This window comes from Papaver somniferum, chromosome 5 (assembly GCF_003573695.1).
Source record: "Papaver somniferum cultivar HN1 chromosome 5, ASM357369v1, whole genome shotgun sequence".
NCBI classification, from domain to species: Eukaryota; Viridiplantae; Streptophyta; class Magnoliopsida; order Ranunculales; family Papaveraceae; genus Papaver; species Papaver somniferum.
Window position 1 is genome coordinate 83,639,742 of NC_039362.1, and position 20,108 is coordinate 83,659,849.

The 20,108-nt window shown below is 33.9% G+C and overlaps 2 long non-coding RNA genes across 5 annotated transcripts; both read right to left on the reverse strand.

Moving 5' to 3' along the window:
• Positions 1–10,218: 10,218 nt before the first annotated feature.
• LOC113282059 lies at positions 10,219–15,285 on the reverse strand. The gene is made up of 3 exons (XR_003326511.1): positions 14,981–15,285; positions 11,415–11,564; positions 10,219–11,156 (listed from the first exon to the last, which is right to left on the reverse strand). It is a non-coding gene; the product is annotated as an uncharacterized LOC113282059 (long non-coding RNA).
• Positions 15,286–15,985: 700 nt separating this feature from the next.
• On the reverse strand, positions 15,986–20,000 carry LOC113277593. Of its 4 annotated transcripts, XR_003325010.1 has the most exons (5): positions 19,380–20,000; positions 18,043–18,134; positions 17,501–17,785; positions 17,242–17,366; positions 15,986–17,106 (listed from the first exon to the last, which is right to left on the reverse strand). It is a non-coding gene; the product is annotated as an uncharacterized LOC113277593 (long non-coding RNA). The 4 variants fall into 4 exon arrangements; XR_003325008.1 differs by having other exon boundaries at positions 15,986–17,366; XR_003325009.1 differs by having other exon boundaries at positions 17,242–17,785.
• Positions 20,001–20,108: the final 108 nt, after the last annotated feature.

Below are 20,108 nucleotides of genomic sequence, written 5' to 3' on the forward strand. Positions count from 1 at the left end.
ACTACATAGTTCACATACTGGGTACGCATACTTTGTTGTATCCAGACATTGGTAGTAGTTCTAAAACTCTCGTCAATCGATTTGAAACATCCTTAGAATACGACAATGGTAATCTTCAAGTAATTTTCAAATGATTATTTGATCAATACGAAACATCCCGAGTTAATATCAAATGATTGTCTCACACAAACCATGTAAGATGTTCAAGGTAATTTTCACATGATCAACCTGACTTAATATTTAGTTTCCATGAAATCAATTGTTTACAACTAAAGTTGTCAAGTAGATGATGAAGCATTCTAATCTTTATAATCGTATTTCGAGAATTATAAAACGAGATAAACTCGATTCGAAATTTCGAATATGTATAATACAAAGTCTATATAGCTATACGACTTAGTCTCATTAGAAGATAGACTTCTGAGTGATAGATAATTAGTCTCCACATACCTTTTGTCATCGAAATTCCTTCAAGATCTTTAGTAGATCTTCTTATTCAATTGGTGAACGTCGTGAAGTCTAATGCTCAACTACACACTTCTATCCAAATCCGGATATAATTTTTTATTTTTTTTGACAAATCAAAGGGAAAATTTTATAAAATAAGTTGCAGTCACCAAAAGAGTGACAGAACTATCAAAAATACAAAGAAATTCACAACATTAGCAACTGCCAACAACAGCAGTCCAATTGCTAATAAGTGTACTAAAAAAAACTTCAAAGATCCTATGAGGCATACCCCAGTTAAACAAAGTACACTTAATAGATATGATCAACTGTTTCTAATTTCTGCTTCTCTTGCCGCCATACAATCAATCGTTTCTTTCTTTCCGTATTGTCCACCAAATTGAAAAATGGACTTCTTTTCATGTTAGTGCTCTTTTTGTATGGCCATTCCCATAGAGTAAGCTTAACATTCTCAATGAAATCCCATTGCAGTTCAAAACTATTGAAAAAGTAATTCTACAGCCTTGCAGTTTCTTTACAGTGCAGGAACAGGTGCTCATTAGTCTCCAATTTTTCATTACAAAGAATGTAATTACATGTATTGGACCTACCGGTTTTCCAAAAAATCATTAGTCGGAGCGCCCTTAAAACAAAGAGTCCAAACCAAGAATGAAACTTCTAGAAGAAATTTTGGATTCCAAAGTTGCTTATGCGGGAAGGATAAGAACCCATATACATATAGTGAATCATAACAATTAGCAACACTGAAATCATCCCCTAGCTCCCAACTCCTCGGATCATCTTCATCAGCTGTACCCAGAACCATAGAAGGGTCTCCCAATAATTGTAATAGGAAAATAAATCACCAAGCTCAGTTTCCTTTAAGTTTCTTGAGAAATCAAAGTCCCAAGCCAAACTAAAGGATATGCAGTCTTTCACAGTGGCATTTTTATTTCTTGAAATCTTGTATATATCCTTGAAAGAACATTTTAAAGGAAGACTACCAATCCACTTATCTTCCCAAAACAAAATCATATTACCACTGTTAACTTGGAGGAAAATATTTTGCATTATATGATCTTTGGGCTTAAGAATACCAGACCACGGGCTATGTCCAACATATTTTGTACTTGAGTTTGGTAAGAAAGACTTAACATTACCTCCAATCTTTTGTTGAATGATTCTTCTCCATAGAGCTTTCTTTTCTGCACCATAACGCCAGATCCACTTGCAATGAACAACTTTATTAACCAGCTTTAGTTTCTTTATGCCGATACCTCCTCTGTGTTTAGATAAAATTCTTCTTGTCCAAGACATCCAACTTCTCTTTTTATCATTTGAAGTAGAACCCCGGAGAAAACCTCTCATAATCTTCTTAATGGTCTTCATTACTGAATAGGGCATCTGAAATATGGCTAAATAGTATATTGGAAGACTAGACAATAAACTATTTATCATTATCAATCTTTGGCCTTTTGATAGATATTTTTTCTTCCAAGTAGCTAACTTTTGTTGAATTTTCTGAACTATGGCATCCCAAATGGGCTTGTACTTTGGTTTGCTCCCTGATGGAATACCAAGATAATTAATTGGCAATTGAACCAGATCACAACCAAAAATTTTAGCACAAATATAACTATTATTATTATAGCCAATTCCAGCAACTGCACTTTCCTGAAGTCAACTTCACCAGCTTTCTTGAGCATTAAAGAAAGAATTTCTTCCACCATAATGAAGTGAAAAGGTGATATTGGATCTCGCTGCCTAATTCCTTTTTGAGATTTGAACATAGAAGAGGCTTTAGCATATATTAAGATAGAAAATCTTGCATATGAGGTACACCATCTAATTACTTTTCGAGACATAGCTATAAGTAGACTAGAAATCAAGATATAGTTTTGATCAACTAAATTTGACAAAAAAGCTTGAGATAACAACGTTGCGAGTTCGACCGAGCAGTGCTCTAACAGTGTGAGAGTGGTTGTCTAATCCTAATAGTTAAGAAAATCAAATGTGTTTTAATGTAGAGAGTAATTGCTATAATTAAATTAAGAATTATATGTGTTAGTGGGTTAATTAGTAGTTAGTGGTTTAAACGTATATAAAGCCTATTTAAAGCCATTTTATGTTAATGAAAAAATTACACAAAAGTTTGGAAATGTATTTTTGATTTTATTTTTATTTATTTTTGTTCAATTTCTCTTTCACTCCTTTCTGTGCTATGTTGGGAAATCCCACTTGGTATCAGATCTGGGCCAGAGAGTTGAGTTGAGGTAGAGATACAAAATATTTGTTTTAAAAAAAAGTGATTTGATTTGTTTAGTGCTAAAAAATATGATGATGAGAGAAAAATTGTTATGATGACGAAATATTTTGGTGATTAAAAAAAAGACGATATTGATGATGAAAAAATTATTTTGAAAAAATTGATGGCAGATTTTTTTTTCAAAGGGATTCTCAGAATTTTGTTCAAAAAATGGGCTCAATTTTCTGTCTTGCATGTGTTTGATTTTGAAAGGAAAAAATATGAAGATGCAAATATTTAATCTGCATAATATGTTAGGTTAGTCGAAATTATATGGGATGTTGATCGGGTAACAATGTTGATAATGATGATCGTGATGAAGATTGATGATCCTTATGATGATGATGATGATTAATAGCGACAAATAATTGTTGCTGTAATTTATGATGATGATGAAGATCGTGAAGACAGTGAGTTTATGATGATGTATGATGATAACGATGGTGCAAATTAAGTATGTTGTTGATATACATGGTGATGGCGTTTTGCAAATTATGAAGCTAATGGACGATGCAATGGTGAAAACAATGATGAGTTGAGCATGTTTGAATTAGGGGAAGATGTTGGAAATATAATCTAAACACGTTTGGTATGTTAAGAATTTAAATTAGTCAAGTTTATTAAATCTGTTTAATTGATTTGGTTGGTCTTAGAAAAATTAGGAATTATTGGGGACGTGTGAGGGTAGTTGTCTAATCCTAATATTTAGGAAAATCAAATTTGTTTTAATGGAGAGAGTAATTGCTATAAATTTGGAATTATATGGTGTTAGTGGGGTTAATTAATAGTTAGTGGTTTAAACGTATGTAAAGCCTATTTAAGGCTATTTTATGTTAATGAAAAAATTACACAGAAATTTAGCAATGTAGTTCTAATTATTTTTGTGTGTTTAATCTCTCTCACTCCTGTCTGTGATATGTTAAGAAATCCCACAGTTTTGTAATATGTATTCCTTTTTTGTTTTGGGTCCCTTTTTAACCCCAGCTGTCGGAAAAAAAAACTTTAACTAGTTTTTTAAATTATTTTGTAGCTATAACCTGAGGTCGATTTCTAATTCTACCAAGGCAATAATAGAGGTAATTTTTTGTTTTTCCTTATCGTTTCATGTTATCAATCCTTAACACTATTTCGGTACCATTGGATTTGTTTCGTGAGTTTGGGTGCAGATTTACTGCTTAAGTCGGCTCAAGCTATGACCATTTAGATTTTAACCGAGCTTAGAAATTACGTTTGACTAGTTTTTCCTATAATTTATACACATTAATTTAGTTATATTCCCTTTTCAGATGCTGCTTGGTGGTGATCCTACTGGAGACTGTAACCTGGAACCATCTGTCGCGGGCTTGGAAACAATCAAAGAAGTCCAAGACATCCAAAAAGAGATATTGGAAGTTGGATTGTAGTGTCTTTGCAGAGAAGGCAAAGGTAGGCAGAAAGTCTACAGGGGGGTAAAAAGAAATGAAATCCAGCTATCACCTCCCAGAGTAAGACCGCGGTAAGAAATAGTAAGTAACTTCGCAATTGTAAATAAAGGAAAATGGTTGGAAGAGAAGGAGGAGTTTATAGATAGCCGGAGAAAAAGGAGAGATAATTTAGAAAGAAAAAGTAGAGAATTCAACTTCGCAGGAGGTCTCTAACATTTGCCCATTTTTCCTTTATTTTGGTTGGAGAATTCACAAAAAAAAAAAAAAAAAAAAAAAAAAAGAAGAAGAAGAAGAAGAAGAAGAAGAAGAAAGAAATAGTGTGTTTCGAAGGAAAATGAGTTTTTGTGAAAGAAAACAATGTGTGAGCATCATTTTTTTTCTATAAGGGCTTTTGAGAAAGAATGAAGTGTATCAGTATCACTTTCCTCATCGTGCAAGAGTGATTGTGTAAAAGATTGAACTCGGTTTTTTGGTCCTGGGGACAATGGGACAACGTTCAATCTTTGGAAGAGCCATGAAACGTGTCAAAGAGAACGACCTAGTCCACGACTCACCCATAACATTATTTTGTTTTATTTATAATTTGTTGTGAAGACATAATTCGGCAATTGTTCGAACAATTTTAAGACGTTTTATTATGCCATAGAAATCAAAAGAAAAATGATTGTTGAAGCGCGATAAGCACAACTGTTTACGATTAAATATGATGTTTGAAATAATTGAAGGATTATCCTCCCCAATATGTATGAGGAATTTAAAAATTGAACCAACTTGGATCTGTCAGAAATTAAATGGCTTGACAAACATCTGAAACTCCACCTCAACTTCAATCTTCCACAGAGGGTTATTTCTTGTCAGACCAAAGAAAACATTTGAAAGATTAGTTGTCATGTGTTGTAAAGAACGTAGTATGAAAACCTGCAAAGGTTAGATGAGCCATCTCTGCAATTAAATGACTTGTATACGTAAATGAACTTAAATGTAGCAATACATGTGTTCTTGTATTCATAATGGTATATATTTCCTTTCTTTTCGATATATTAGCATTTCTTGTACGTATTTCCAATTTTGTTTACTCCATAACCTTCAATTTTACAAATTTTTGAATAGAGTAAGACTAAAATTTGATTAAATTGCAGCCAGTCAATTCTCACCAGATTGATTATTGTATCGGCAGACTTCAATGCTGCAAGGCGAGATCCTATGGTCCCGTGTGACGTCACTCCTGTTTGTTATGGCCAGATGGCACATATGCTAGCCTCCATATCCAGTGGAAAGTTGCTAGTAATTCTTGAAGGCTAGGGGGTGAGTACACTTTCTTTTGTTTCTTGGTAGTTAGTTTGTAGATACAACCTGAGGCCAATATCTACTTCTGCCAAAGCAGTAATAGAAATAATCTCTTTTTCTTATCACAACATTCCAAGTAGAAGAGGCTTTAGTATGTTTTTTGCATAATGATCAACAAATACATCTTAACAAGCACAACCCTCATCCATTTTCCCCCAGACTATTCCTAATCCATAGTTGTGTAATTTCTGAGTTATGTATGATTTCATTTTATCAATCCTTAGTACTTATGAATCATGGTAACAATCCTGTATTCAGCACTGATCTGGTTTTTTCTAGCCTAACCCGTAGTTATGTTATTCCGGGTTATGTATGGTTTCATGTTGTCAATCCTTAACACTATTTCGATGCCATTGGGTTTTAAAGTTTCATGAATTTGGGTGTGGATTTACTTCTTAAGCCAGCTCAAACTAGTATCATTTAAGTTTGAACTGATAAGTTTTAGAAATTATGTTTGACTACTTATTCCAATAATTAATACACATTGATTTAGTTATTTTCCCTCTTTAGGTGTTTCTCGGTAGTGATCCTGGTAGGTTTTACCATGTTTTGATGGGAGATTATAAGTTATTTCTTCGTTGTCATTGTAATCGTTCGTTTTAATTATTACATTCACTAGTTTTCCTTCTTTTTTCCAACTCTTATTCTTCTTTTCCTTCTAACCTAACACATTTTTCTCTCTTTAAAAATCTATAACTCTCATTCTCTAACTAAACTAGCTATAATTTATAATTTGATCCAACTCCATTAATCTAAACTAGTTAATTCAATTATTTTACTATAACTCTAGTTCTTTAACCATTAATTAATCAAGAGTGGTTTAGCCATTAATTAAAAATGATGTTTGAAATTTTAGGTTACTTGATACATGATATATTTTGTGTGATCTTGATGGACTAGGATCGTCACATGGTTAATATTTTTCTTCATGAACAATTAGCATTAAAAATGTTATAATGAAAAACAAATATTTTTAACATGCTATAGAGTTTTCAGTAAATCTCTTACGAAATTGGATTTGGTTTGAAATTATTACTGGAGATATTAGACATTATAAAGTTAATACATATTGAATTTTATAATTTTTGGACACGGAAAAGTATTTTTGAGGTAATTTACAAAACTGCATAATGTTGCTGGAAATTTCTGACGAGCAGAAATTTAGTCCTAATTGAATTTGTTTGTCCTAATGTTTGTCTGGATATTTTTGAATTTGTGTAACATGAAACTTGTAGATCAGGAACTTATCTTCAAAGCCCATTTTGAAATTTTCCATTTGTATTTTTGGTTTGACAGATGTGGTGATTTCAAAATTGTTGTTTATGTATGCCCAAAATATGAGACATGATACTTGAGATTAGAGATTAGAGGTGTAAGAAATTATATTAAAAATAATGTTTTGATTCTACAACTTAATATTCTTGTTATGCTAATGAAAAAGAATATCATTCATAGCAACCAAACTAGTGCACCACATATAGCTGACAAAATGCTTAGTAAAAAGATATAAATATACGATTTTATAACTATAGAACTTTGAATCTCTATTTGGAACTTAAGAGTAACTTGGAGTACTAATTTTTAATTGATTTTTAAGTAATTATATAAGTGCATACCTTACTTATTTTTGGTTTCAAATGCTCATATGTAAATGATTGTGACAGGTGAGAATTCACTTACTTGAGCGAGTTTTTAATTTCCAATGAAATAAAATTATGGGAGATAAATCGATTTGTAGAGAAATGATTTTGCTAATTTCTTTGCTGGTGTGGAAAGAGTGGAAAATGTTTTATGACCAACTAATATTTCAAAACAAATAACGCATGTTTGGTGAACTATTTGTAGTTGTTGTAATGATCAAATAATTGGATTGTAGATTGAAAATATATTGATTGTTCAATCTTAGAATGAATTGTAGGGAAACAAGATAATGAGAATAGATACTTGTTGTTTATGATAATTGGCACATATAAGTTTGAAACTTATGAGATACAATTTGATACAAACCAAAACCGAAAGAATTAGAGACCTAGTCAAATCAAATGAGAATACCAACTCTCACCAACAAAGGACCATAATCTTGATTATGAAGTTATTTTATATGCTTGCACGAAACCAAGTGTTATGACTCGGCATTGCAAGGATATCAAATGCTATTAACAATGCTTTTCAAGCTAAGTCAATGTGATTTGTGAATACGGTGACATATAGGTATATATTGGTGTTTTACACCATGCTTGTTTTAATAGGTTAATGTTCAAAAATTTGAATCGAATCGTCTAAAAGAAAATGGTGTCGAGATATGCTCACATTTATGTGATTCTTTGTTATGGTCTCAATAGTTTACTTCTGGTAAAACTATCTTGTTAAAGATATTCTCCAACCAAAATAAAGGCAGAATGAGTGTCAAGGAAAAATATACAAGTTGTTTACATCTTACGAAGTATAATGCTTATCTTTTGAACTTCGTGATACATGAGTTTAAGGAAGTATACTTACGAACTTGTTTCGTAGTTGAAAGAAATCAATAGGATTGGTGGTCCGGTTTCATTTAAGATCTAAGGAATGACCGATCTTTACTTATATTGGGAACCATGGTAGAACTGATCCTTAACTATGGTAGGAGTCAAGGTGGTACCGATCCTTACCTATGTTGGGAGTCAAGGTAGTACCAATTCTAACCTATATGGGAATCAAGGTGGAACCGATCCCTACCTACATTGGGAGTCATGGTAGAACCGATCCCCATATGCAAAACCGATCACGTACACTTTAGGGTTTGTGTGATTTTGGAAATTGGGTTTGAAAATAGAAAAGTTCAAGATGTCGACATAATGAGTAATTTGAACATGTGCATGAATATTATATTTTATTGTTTAAATATATTCCTCGATACTCAAGGTGAGATCCCAAACCAAAATGTTTAAGAATCTTTTTGTTAAGATTTTCGAATGTATATTTTTTTTTCCAGCAAGCAAAACATATCTTTGGAAGATATATTAGTTAAGTATCGTGTATGCTAGCTAATATTGAGTTGGTCAAGAAGGATTTCGGTTATACAGTTGGATATTGGTTGGAACTATACAAAACTGAATCTATGTGCTTTTTTGCATATCTTGAGAATATTTTCGGTTATGAAAATTCCTTGGTGTCCAAACTACCTTGGTATACAAATAGTGAAGTTTTTTCTTCTTACAAAGTTACTGAGACATGCACTTCATTTTGTAGTCACTGTTGTAGCCGACTAATAGTATTACTTGTAATACTATCTTGGAGAGGGAAATAACCAAATTAGGCGAAATATGTATCTTGGAGAGGAGAATAACCTAATTAGGCGAAATCCCTTACGTACGCTAGTTTAAAGACTTCTTTGGGATCAAGAAGCATTTACTAGTATAATTGGTGGGAAATTAGAATTGCATTTTTATCTTAGTTTTTTATTATTGATTTGATTGACTAACGGTTCTTAACTCTTGATTGCACCTAGTTTGATTATTCTTGAGAGCCTTCTCTTCTGACATAACGTCACTCAAACTAGATCAAGATATTAACGGTAGTTTAGATGTGTCTTTTAGATCTAACATTGACTAGTGATCATCCATTATTAATAGACTCTGTTCTGTGCATGATCGATCATAAGTTGGAATCAAGTTTGGTTGCGCAGGTACAGAAGAAGACACTGAAGATTTGAAGACAAGAAGATTTCTTATTAGTTTCGTATATTTGTGATTTGCTTCGTACATAAACCTGATAGGCCGGTATCCGATTAAATCTCCTTTATCTTTGATAGACGATTAATTAAATAGTCGTAGTAGATCCACAAGCTATCATTTGAATCTGATAGCTTGTAAATCTTGATCCAATTATTTCGGTAATCTAGATATCGATTGATATAAACCGGATAATGGAGTTTATTAGTTTAAACAGAAGATCCTTTGTCGTACTCAACAAAATGTCTGATTTACTTTTTAACATTGAAGAGCGGTTACCAAACAGATCAGTCCTTTCATGTTCGGAAGACGATCCAAAGGATTTGATGCTTGAAGTCCACACAACGGCTGAAGTAACTTAAGATAGTGGACTTTATCTTAGGATTCATGTGCACTGGACAAATTGGTTGTAAGAGCAGGGATACTAAGAAAACTAGGTATATAGGGGTAGTTTACTAGATCTCAACTATATGAAGTTGGTAGCGTTCTTTGTATAGAGGCTCAATTCCGAGAGTATTTAAAACTGGACTAGGTCCCATGGTTTTTCTGCATAAGCGGTTTCCTCGTTAACAAAATCTTGTTGTGTGCTTTTACCTTACTTTCTGTATTATAATTTTTTAAGTTATAATTAAAGTAATTTCACTTGTACGTAATCCAAACACTTAGGTTGATCCATATAGTTTAAGGTTCGGTTTCGGACTTGTATTATATACCAAGCGTGTACCTTGTGGTTTGGTATCTTATTGAGAGTCTTTATCTATATTAGATCACGTAAAGTATCTAACTTAATATCGAAAAGATTGTGGTGTGTACTTGGTTCCCTCTATATTTCAGTTTGAATTTAGATCATTGGTTCATTAGTTTTTCATAAATTTTTGGATCTTTGGATACCGTTTTGAAATTCTTGATATTGAGTCAAAGAATAGTGGGGGTTCCATATCCTATGTTTTACCAACTTTGATTTAAATTAGAGGAACTAGAAAAATGAAGGTGACAAATAATTCACTTAGAATAAACCTAGAAAAGCATATATAGTGATACTAAAATTTAGTCATGATTATTACATTGCCTAAAATTTGGAAGATAAATTCTCATTGAGAGTAACCTAGATCCATAGGTTGGGGTTCATTTTCAGGAAGAACTCCATCTGAACTGTTTGTTGAAGGAAACAATCGAGCTTCTTCATGAATCAACTTTTGCAGCCTATTCTCTGAACCACTGACATCCATTTCTTCAAAAATATTCTGAACATTCAACATTGGGAAATTGATCTCAAGCCCACAAGCACCTTCATTATAATTGAGATTCATAGCTTCTTCATCATTACTAGGTACAATAATATCTTCTTCCAACTCTAATCCACCATTATCACCTTGATTTTCAGCATTCACTTGATTTTGAGATTCAATTCCATCATTGACACCTTCAACATTCACTTCAGCATTTAGTTGATCTCTAATTTTATGAGCTAACAACTCACATTGGTACTCACTTTGGAAAGAGTGTTGTAAGAATTCCATTGTCAAATTTGTCATGTACACACACTTGTGAGTCCTTTTTTTTTTGCACAATAGCATCAACTTCAGCTGTCTTTGATCTCAAGTGTTCAGCAAGAATGTCAATCTTTCTTTGAAAAGACATCTTTTCAGTTGTCATTTCTGCTATTCGTTCTTCTAGGTCTTGTTGTTTAACTTCCAGATCGGCTATCTCTCATTTATAGTTTAGACTAATTTTTTTAATCTCTGTAGCATATTTAGATTTCGATTCTTCCAACTCTTCAGCATGTTTAGCTTTCATAGTTTCTATCTGAATAGTCATATTATCATATTCTTCTTCGATCAACTCAACTTTTGTCTTCGACCTTACTTGGTTCAGTATTCCTTGTTCAATTAAAGTGCGAGTCTTCCAGAAATTTTGTGAGAGCTACACATAAGAAAATGGAATCTTAATAAGCATGAAATCCTAAAAGAAAACAAGGAAGCCAAGAGTTCACCAAACAAGAACTGGTATAACAAAAAAAACACATGAAAGTCAAGATTTCACCAAACAAGATGAACTCTATCTACATATGAATGACAAACACCTGAGAGTTCATCAGACAAGATGATCTCATATAAGAAAAACAACTACAAAATTTACAGTTCATTAAATATCTTGGAGTTCTGCAAGAATGAACTTTACCTTTCCAAATTGAGAAACATTTATTTCCAATGATTTACAGATGTCTCTAATTTTCCACCTTGCGAACCTGAGACGGTAAGCGTTCTCGTCATCCTTTTCTTGCACTTTCCACTTGAATATCAACACTTTTGAATGCTCAGCAAGCCAACTCTGTAAACAAAAGAATTCTTATTAATTAGTTGACATCACCAACACTAGTTACACAAGTTAGTTATATATAATATGCAGTTCATTATATATTTTCATGCAGCATCCTTCAGTAGACTCTCTTGTTATATTTTCCATGATATGCTTGTGAATTAGATGAGGCCAGAACACTCTACCAGACTCGAAACCTATGTACTTACAAAGGATGGAACCTCCATCACCAGTAGTAAGAAAAAGTGTTGACAACAAGAAACAAGAGCTTCGTTATGTGTTTTAGATTTAACCTACTCAAGAGTTTTCAATTCTGCATTTCTTATGTCATACTCTCTTTTGTCAGGTGGAATGAATCCATATGTTTTACACAACCTTTTGTGTCTGTAATCACTTATAGTTTTGGACTCTAGCAATGTATTTTTTATTCCTCATACTTCATGGATACACATAATGCCATACATTATTGAGGACTTTTCAGGAGAAGATCTTAGGATGTATGTTGATTCCCCAATTGTGGATTCAAATACACACTCTTGACCAGGAATTCTTTTGTATGCTTTTCATAGGAGTTGACAAGATTTCATTGTCTTATTCCACTCAGAGCTAACAATATTGTCTACTAGATATACATGCATGACATTCCAAAATGGACTCTTTTTCAACAGTGTTATCTTTTGTCTCTAATACTCTTAGCAACCGCAATGAAAGCATCAAAGCTACCCTTGAACTTTATACTTGACTTACTAGCTTTATTCCCATCTTCATTTACATAGAGAAAAGAAAAAAAATAATTATAAATGAACTCCGGACAAGAACCGTCTATGATAATAGTATACATAATGAACTCATATTTTGTAAGAACATGGAAGGGGCAATACCGTGTTGGGAGACAAATATATTGCGATTGACAAAATAAGGGGTGGAAATATTAAAATTCCGAACTAAGGGACTTCGGTCATTACGCTCCCGGACAAATTTTTAAATACCACGCGTGTCCTAAATTTCCTTCGCTTTTCGTCGTTGGACTCGTTGTCCCGAATTTTGAAGGACAACGTGACAGTACGCTGTATGACAATGTTTACGATAGGTATTGTCCTGGACAATAAGCTGTATGACAACGTTTACAATACTTACTAGTATTGGGCAATGCGGTTTACACCATGTATAGGACGGATGAACAACCAGGGCAACATTGTCACAACCAAGTATACAACTATTTAGTCTATATTCTGGAATTGTATGTTCCGGTTGGCACGACCCGTCCTCATGTTCTTAGGTCCACGTGATCTCTCTTACACTTGCACAACAAAGTTTACAACAGTCTGTACACCAAACATATATTATTATTTTAATGGTTTTACATTAGGATAACTCGTATTGCGATTCACTTTACACCACAGACCTTAAGTATAAGAAAATAGAAAATGACACTACACCAACGTTTCTTATCTAGATGTTTTCCGGAGCTGAGCCATTACCGTTCGAAATCTTCTGTACCACTAACCCCCCTCCTTCAATCCACTCCTGCATTTCGAGGATCCTTACACAATAACATTTTTAGATTATGTCAAGATCCTTTACCGGATTTACATAGGTTATACCTCTCAATTAAGAACAGGAGTGGATAACGCAAGGAATTCCAATCTCTTGATGCTTGCTCCAGCTGTTTACAAGATAACTAGTGTTGTTATTCTTCTACTTCCAAACAGACTTTTTGATCAATGACAATAGACATCTCTTGTTCTTATAGAGGTTAGGGGTACATGAATTCTTTCACAGCTTGATGTAGGAGGGGGTTCCATCAAGCTTTGGAACAAGGTTTTCCCTTGTTGACACTTATGGACGTTGGTTGTATGAAGAAGCTGAGGATTTTTAGGATTAGGATAGGGAGGATGGAGAAGAAGTTTTGTGAGAATGATAATTAAGACGAGATAGTTTATGATGGTGATTCGGATGACCCCCTCAGAACAATGGACACGGGCATATCCTTCAGAACCCCCAGCGATCTCTATATGAACTCTCTGCGCAAATTTATCATCGGTCATACGATCGATAATAACCGATATGAGCGATAATTCATGGCGGTAGTATGAGCGACAAGTCATACGGGAGGAGCAATTGATTTCCGATGATCCAATCATATTGCCTGTATGACTTATCGTTGATATTCCCGCCATGAGTCTATGACTAACGGTTGATATTCTCGTTGTTGTCTTGTACACCAAAAGGACTTACGAGTCATTACGAAGTTTCTTTTAACCCCTAATGGTACAGAGTTCCTTAGTTCGGCAATATGAAATGGCACGTCCATACGGAAGCAATATTAAAAAAGCCCGTCCCCGTCTGAACCATTTCAACATGGAAACACTTGACATTTTTTTGATAATGACCAACAACTGATAATTCATAAAACATGATGAACTCCTACAAGAAAACAACTATAAAGTACAGAGTTCACTAAAAGGAAAGAACTAGAGATCCCCATAAGCAAGACTAGCACCTGATTACTTCACTAAACATGATGAACTTCTACTAGAAAACAAACAGAAAGCACAAATAGAGTTCACCAAAGAGGATAAACTCCATCTCCATAGGCACGATTAGCACATGATAGATCACTTAACAGACGAACTCTTACTAGGAAATAAACAGAAATTACATAGTTCATCAAAGAGGATGAACTCAATCCCATAGGCCCGATTAACACATGATAGTTCACGAAACAGGATGAACTATTACTAGGAAACAAACAGAAAGCACACAGTTCACCAAGAGGATGAACTACATCCCCATAGGCACAACTAGTACATGATAGTTCACGAAACAAGATGAACTCCTACTATGAAGCAAACAGAAAGTACAGAGTTCACCAAATAGGATGAACTCCATCCCCATAGGCACGATTAGCACATGATAGTTCACGAAACAGGATGAACTCCTACTATGAAACAAACAGAAAGCACAGAGTTGAACAAAGAGGATGAACAACATCCCCATAGACACCATTAGCACATGATAGTTCACGAAATAGGATGAACTCCTACTAGGAAAAAAACAGAAAGTACGGAGTTCAACAAAGAGGATGAACTCCATCTCCATATGCACGATTAGCACACGATAGTTCACAAAACAGGATGAACTCCTACTCGGAAACAAACAAAAAGCACAGATTTCACCAAAGAGGATGACTCCATCTCCATAGTCAATCGGCTAGCACATGATAGTTTACGAAACAGGATGAACTCCGACTAGGAAACAAACAGAAAAACACCGAGTTCACCAAAGAGGATGAACTCCATCTCCATAGAATGAACAACATAGATGAAAAACACAGACGAAAAGAAGATGAACATGCATTTGAAGATCAAAAATCAACTTTCCAATACTAGATCTGAAATTAGGTTATAGTTATTTTTGCATCGTACCTTCAATTGCTTCAATATCTTACTCCGATTCTTCTTGAACAGTCGATTGTCGTTGAACTACAACCATTTGCTTGTTTTTCTCTACTTTTGATTGTGATTTATTCTTTGATTTATTTATTTAGGGTTTTTTATGGTGTTTTTCTGGTTAATTTTTTTGATGAAATTGATTATATTAGTCAATTAGGTCTGTTTTCTGAAAAAATATTAAAGGTTTCGATTAGTTGATTTGAATATGTTAAGGTTTCCCTCTGAATCTGAAAACGGAAATTAAAATGTTTCTGGAAAAGAAGATAGGAAATAGAGAGGATAAGATTAAATGAGGGAAGTTATATGGTTTCTCATATTTCAGGCGATAACAGATATGGAAGGATATTTTGGTCATTTGCGATATTTTTAAACAATTATGGACCAAATAGCAGACGTGTTTTGCCATAGGACCAAATGGATATGGGCGCGCACATATAAATGGACCAAACAATTAGGTCCTGTTTGGTATAGTTTTCAAAAACAGTTTTCTGTTTTTAAAAAAAGAGAAAACAGAAAACAGGAGAAAACGCGTTTGGTAAGGACATTTTCAGAAAATGTTTTTTATCTGTTTTCTGTTTTTAAAAACAAAAAAATGAAAACAACAAATTATTGTTTTATGTGTTTTCTCTTTTTTTCTTTTCTTTATTCTTTTCTTCTTTTCAGAACAAAGTAAGAGATGGGGAATGACTGCAAGTGAGTCATGGCTAATATCACTATCTCTTAGACGAATCTTTACATTTGATCCGATGTAGTTGGTTTTCCTTGTTTTCAAAAACAGTTTACCAAACAATTTTTAGAAAATGAAAACAAGGAAAAAAGGGTATGTTTTTAAAACAGTGGAAAACTATTTTTGAAAACTATTTTTCAAAACTGTACCAAACAGGCTATTTTCCCAATAATCCAATGCTCCCCATTTTATATTATAAGCTAAAAGGATTTTGTGAACTGTGAATCATCTCTTCGCAGAAATGTCCCAGGAATTAGTCGTCACTAATGGTTATCATCAACATTTTACAACACGATGAGCTCGTCTGGTCAACTAAAAAAAGTACATCGGACACAAAAGATGAACGTGTATTTCCATAAATAAGACTAATAGAAATACTCTCTCCATTTCGGGTAAAGTGATACTTTCACCTTTAAAGTTTGGCCTATTTTAAGGCAAAAATGGAAAATGGAAAGTATCAATTTTCCTCGTATGGAGGCAATATTATATAAAAAGCAAGGAAAATTACCTCTTCCTCATGTTCTCGTAAGGATTCATAAACCCGTCAACCTTTTCTTTGCAGCATCTCTAACCCTGGCCTACTTTGATGGTATTCAGTAGTCCTGTTCAAGCCATTTCTCAAATTAAGTCCTTTCTTGTCTCTTTTCTTCATGTGTTTCTTTTGTCCATCCACATCAAGCAACCAAAGGTATGGAAGAACATCAAATGCCACTGGAGCCCATGATAGTTTGAAGAACTCTATGATGGTCTTGTGAAGCTTTCGATTATCCAATTCCTTTTTATGATGGTCATACATTGGTGTAGTCTTCATTGTTGTCTTTCTCGATAAAAACAGGGTTGATAGCACTGCTTTTGTACTCTTTAACAATAACCAGATCACAGCAGATGTCCAGAAAGATAAACTTTCCCTGCAATAATAAAGTTTAAACACTAAAGATTAGGGATCCTAGTCCAGTAAATATTACAAAACACTAAAGATTTGGTTTTCTACTATCAGTTTTTGAGCTCATCTTTTTACGCTCCGCTTCTACTTGCATTTCCACAGCGGCTTTCACTCCCTTACAGAGAGCTATATCTCTTATTACCAATACAAATCAAGTAACATATCATGCAAACACTAACTTACTAAAAAACTTGAGGTATCATAAAATAACTTAAGAGTCACTGGTGATTAGTATGATAGAGTGGACTATACACCAATCTTGTTGTTCTTATTTGTGATTTGAATGTACGTGGAATACTGAAAATACTGCACATACTCAGGGATTGGACTATTGCCTCTTGAACTGGAGGACTACTACAGGACCAAAGAATGAATGTCAGACGAAATCAATAATCAAAGCTTCTCCTCTTCAACATCGCCCACTGCATACTGAAAACGCCGGGAAAGATATATTTCAAAACTACTTTTTCCTGTTAATTACCAAAAGATACATCTACTTTGATTATTTATATGATAAAGCAAAACAGGATCGTTCAAGTTAGGATAATAGTTCAACTGATTTACCTTTCTGTATATAGCTCTTCGTGAAGGAATAAGAGCCAGCCAGGATTTTAACGATAACAATATATAGAGGACTGTACATTGCACAGAGAAAAGAGACCCCTAAATGAAATGCACCATGTTTGAACCTATAACACCATGCACATGTAAACATACATATGGTGAGCCATATGTAAATGCAGCTTTGGAGACTCGTAACCAACAATAAATCAATAAAAGAGTGATACAGGTTTGTTCGTTATATTATATGTCTCCAACTCACCTGTTCTCAAATGGATAGGATAGATACTTGGACTTGAGCATTTCTATGACTTCTGAGAAGTTAGCCACATAAATCAAACATATTGGTCGGCCACATAACTCGAATATGATGGAAAAGCACAGCAAATACCATGAATCTATCAAAGTTATTGCCTTGAATTTATCACATTCATGGTGACTCTAATGGATCAATTTTAAGAAGTTATTATACAGACCAAAACATTGTTACCCTTCCTCTGCAAGATGTTTCTTCCTTTGAGATTGGTCCTTCCACGCTACTCCCACCCTGCACCATAAAAAAACATGTTATCAGGGTAAAGAAAGTGAGTACAACTGGTCCAAATAGAAGAAACATAGAATGTTCCAAAGTAAATATGCTGACATCACAAAGCTGATATTTAAGAACCTACAAAGGTGATATTTAAGAAGACAAAATCTGGAGCTTCAAACAGACAAAGTTCCTATATCTACCACCATTGGGGGAATAAACCAAAATGGATAAGACAGATAAGTCTACACAGCAATGGAAGGGCAGGAACATACTCATATTCCCAATGCATGTTTTTATTTATCTCTTTGTATGTCATTCCTTCACAAACTCCAACATTAATGTCATTAAGCGCACGCCATTGTATCTGCAATGGATATAAAAGTAGCAATAGATTATTACTAATCCACTAAACTGGTAGCAAATGAGAAAAACAGATGGACGATGCTAATGATGTTACTCGCTATCCTTTGAAATCTACATTGGAAAATCGAGATTTCTGAATACTTCTTCTTACTAAATTTCGGCATGCTCTCTTTTCCCCATTAATGCAACTTCTTACCAATCAGCAGTAGCTAAAGCCTAATATAGGTTTAAGAGTTCTGCAATCTAAGCTGGCAACAAAGACGGTGAAGACGGAAGAAGATTAGTCTTTCCTTTCCTTAATCTACTTTTTTGCTTTTTAACTCAAAAATAGGATTAGTGAATATTTGGCTTAATCAACTGCATAACATAAAATATTGGTGGTCGCAAACTTGCAACTTGTTGCTAAAAAAATATCTACTTAGAAATTACTGTCCTAACAACAATTTAGAGACATCACAAGATATTCTTGTAGAGACATTCACCTTACTCAACTAGATTAGATAAAATATTGGTAGTTGCTAAAAAAAATCCACCCAAAATTTCTTCCCCTTGACAACAATTTAGAGAAATCACGTAGACATCACTATATTGACCTCAAAATGCCAAGAACTTTATAGTAATGAAGAACAATGAGTTAATAACAACCTGAAAATCTCAATGATAATGCCGTACAGTCAGCCATCAAGTTTGGTAGCACCTAGTATAAAGAAACCTTTTAGCAACCTTCAAAGGGGCCTAAAAAGAAGAAAAATTACTATGCAAATTTTTTTTCCATAGCTTAGCAACTTCCAATTTCCGAATGACTGCTTAAAGTTAAACATTTTTGCGACAGCCGAAAATTCAACAAAGCAACGCAAATTATTACAAAACGTTAAAGACTATGGACATTTGTGCTCATGAGGGCATTAAATGTAATTTTCTAATAGCTAGACAACAGGCTATCTATAATGCGAAGCTAGAAAACAGAGAAACGCGATACAAACAAAAGCTTGGTTAAGTATCCATTTAATGATTTCCGTCCAAGTACAACATTGTGGATATACTCATAGTAATTATAAATCATGGTTCGGGAGCAGGACACATAATATGTGAAATTAAGAACCTGTGTTACCCTAACCATGTCCTATTCAATTTTAGGAATCACATTTATCAAGGAAGCCATGCACGTCGTTTATAATAATGAAGTTTCAAGTAAATGACATATAGCTATCATACATTTGCTAAAAAGAAATCTAATGATACATACCTGATTATGCCAGTGGTAAGTATGGTCGAGCCCAAACTGCAATGGAAAAATGACAAGTTCTTGTTTACTGATTAGCACAGATTACTCTGAAATTAACTCTTATGAATAATCTCAAACAGACCAATACAATGCCTGATAACAATGATGAAGTCTGAAAAACAAAACTTCAAGTGTATGGTCGAACCCAAACTGCAATAGCAAAACGGAAAGTTCTTGCCATTAGTATAGAATACCTTGATCGTGTTTGGGCGGAAGCTATTGTTTCCATAATGAAGATAATACTGAAAAGGACCCACTTTCTCTGTGGTGTACCTGCTATTTTAATACTTAATTTTTTTTATTAAATTTAAGTGGACACCGATATGAACGACTACCACATAAAAAAACATAACTATTTACCTTTACTTGATGCTGAAGCTATCCGAGCAGAATTATCAACTGGAATATTTTTAGTTTTCCTAGCTTGAAGTGGGTTAGCATTATTGCATCTAACAGGATATGCTTTTCAATGCAACGAACCTTAGATGTACAAATGCTAACCAAGTTCAGCAAGCAGCAGTAGTTTCTCCCTCTATAGCACTGAGAGTTGAGCACATACGAATGCAAAAATGTCAACATCAGTCAGCAAAATCAAATATCCAATAAAATGGTTTTTCACTTTTGGTCCAATAAATGGATTTTGACTTTTAGTACTACATACTGTTTTTGCTAAATTTGAAGACACCCACT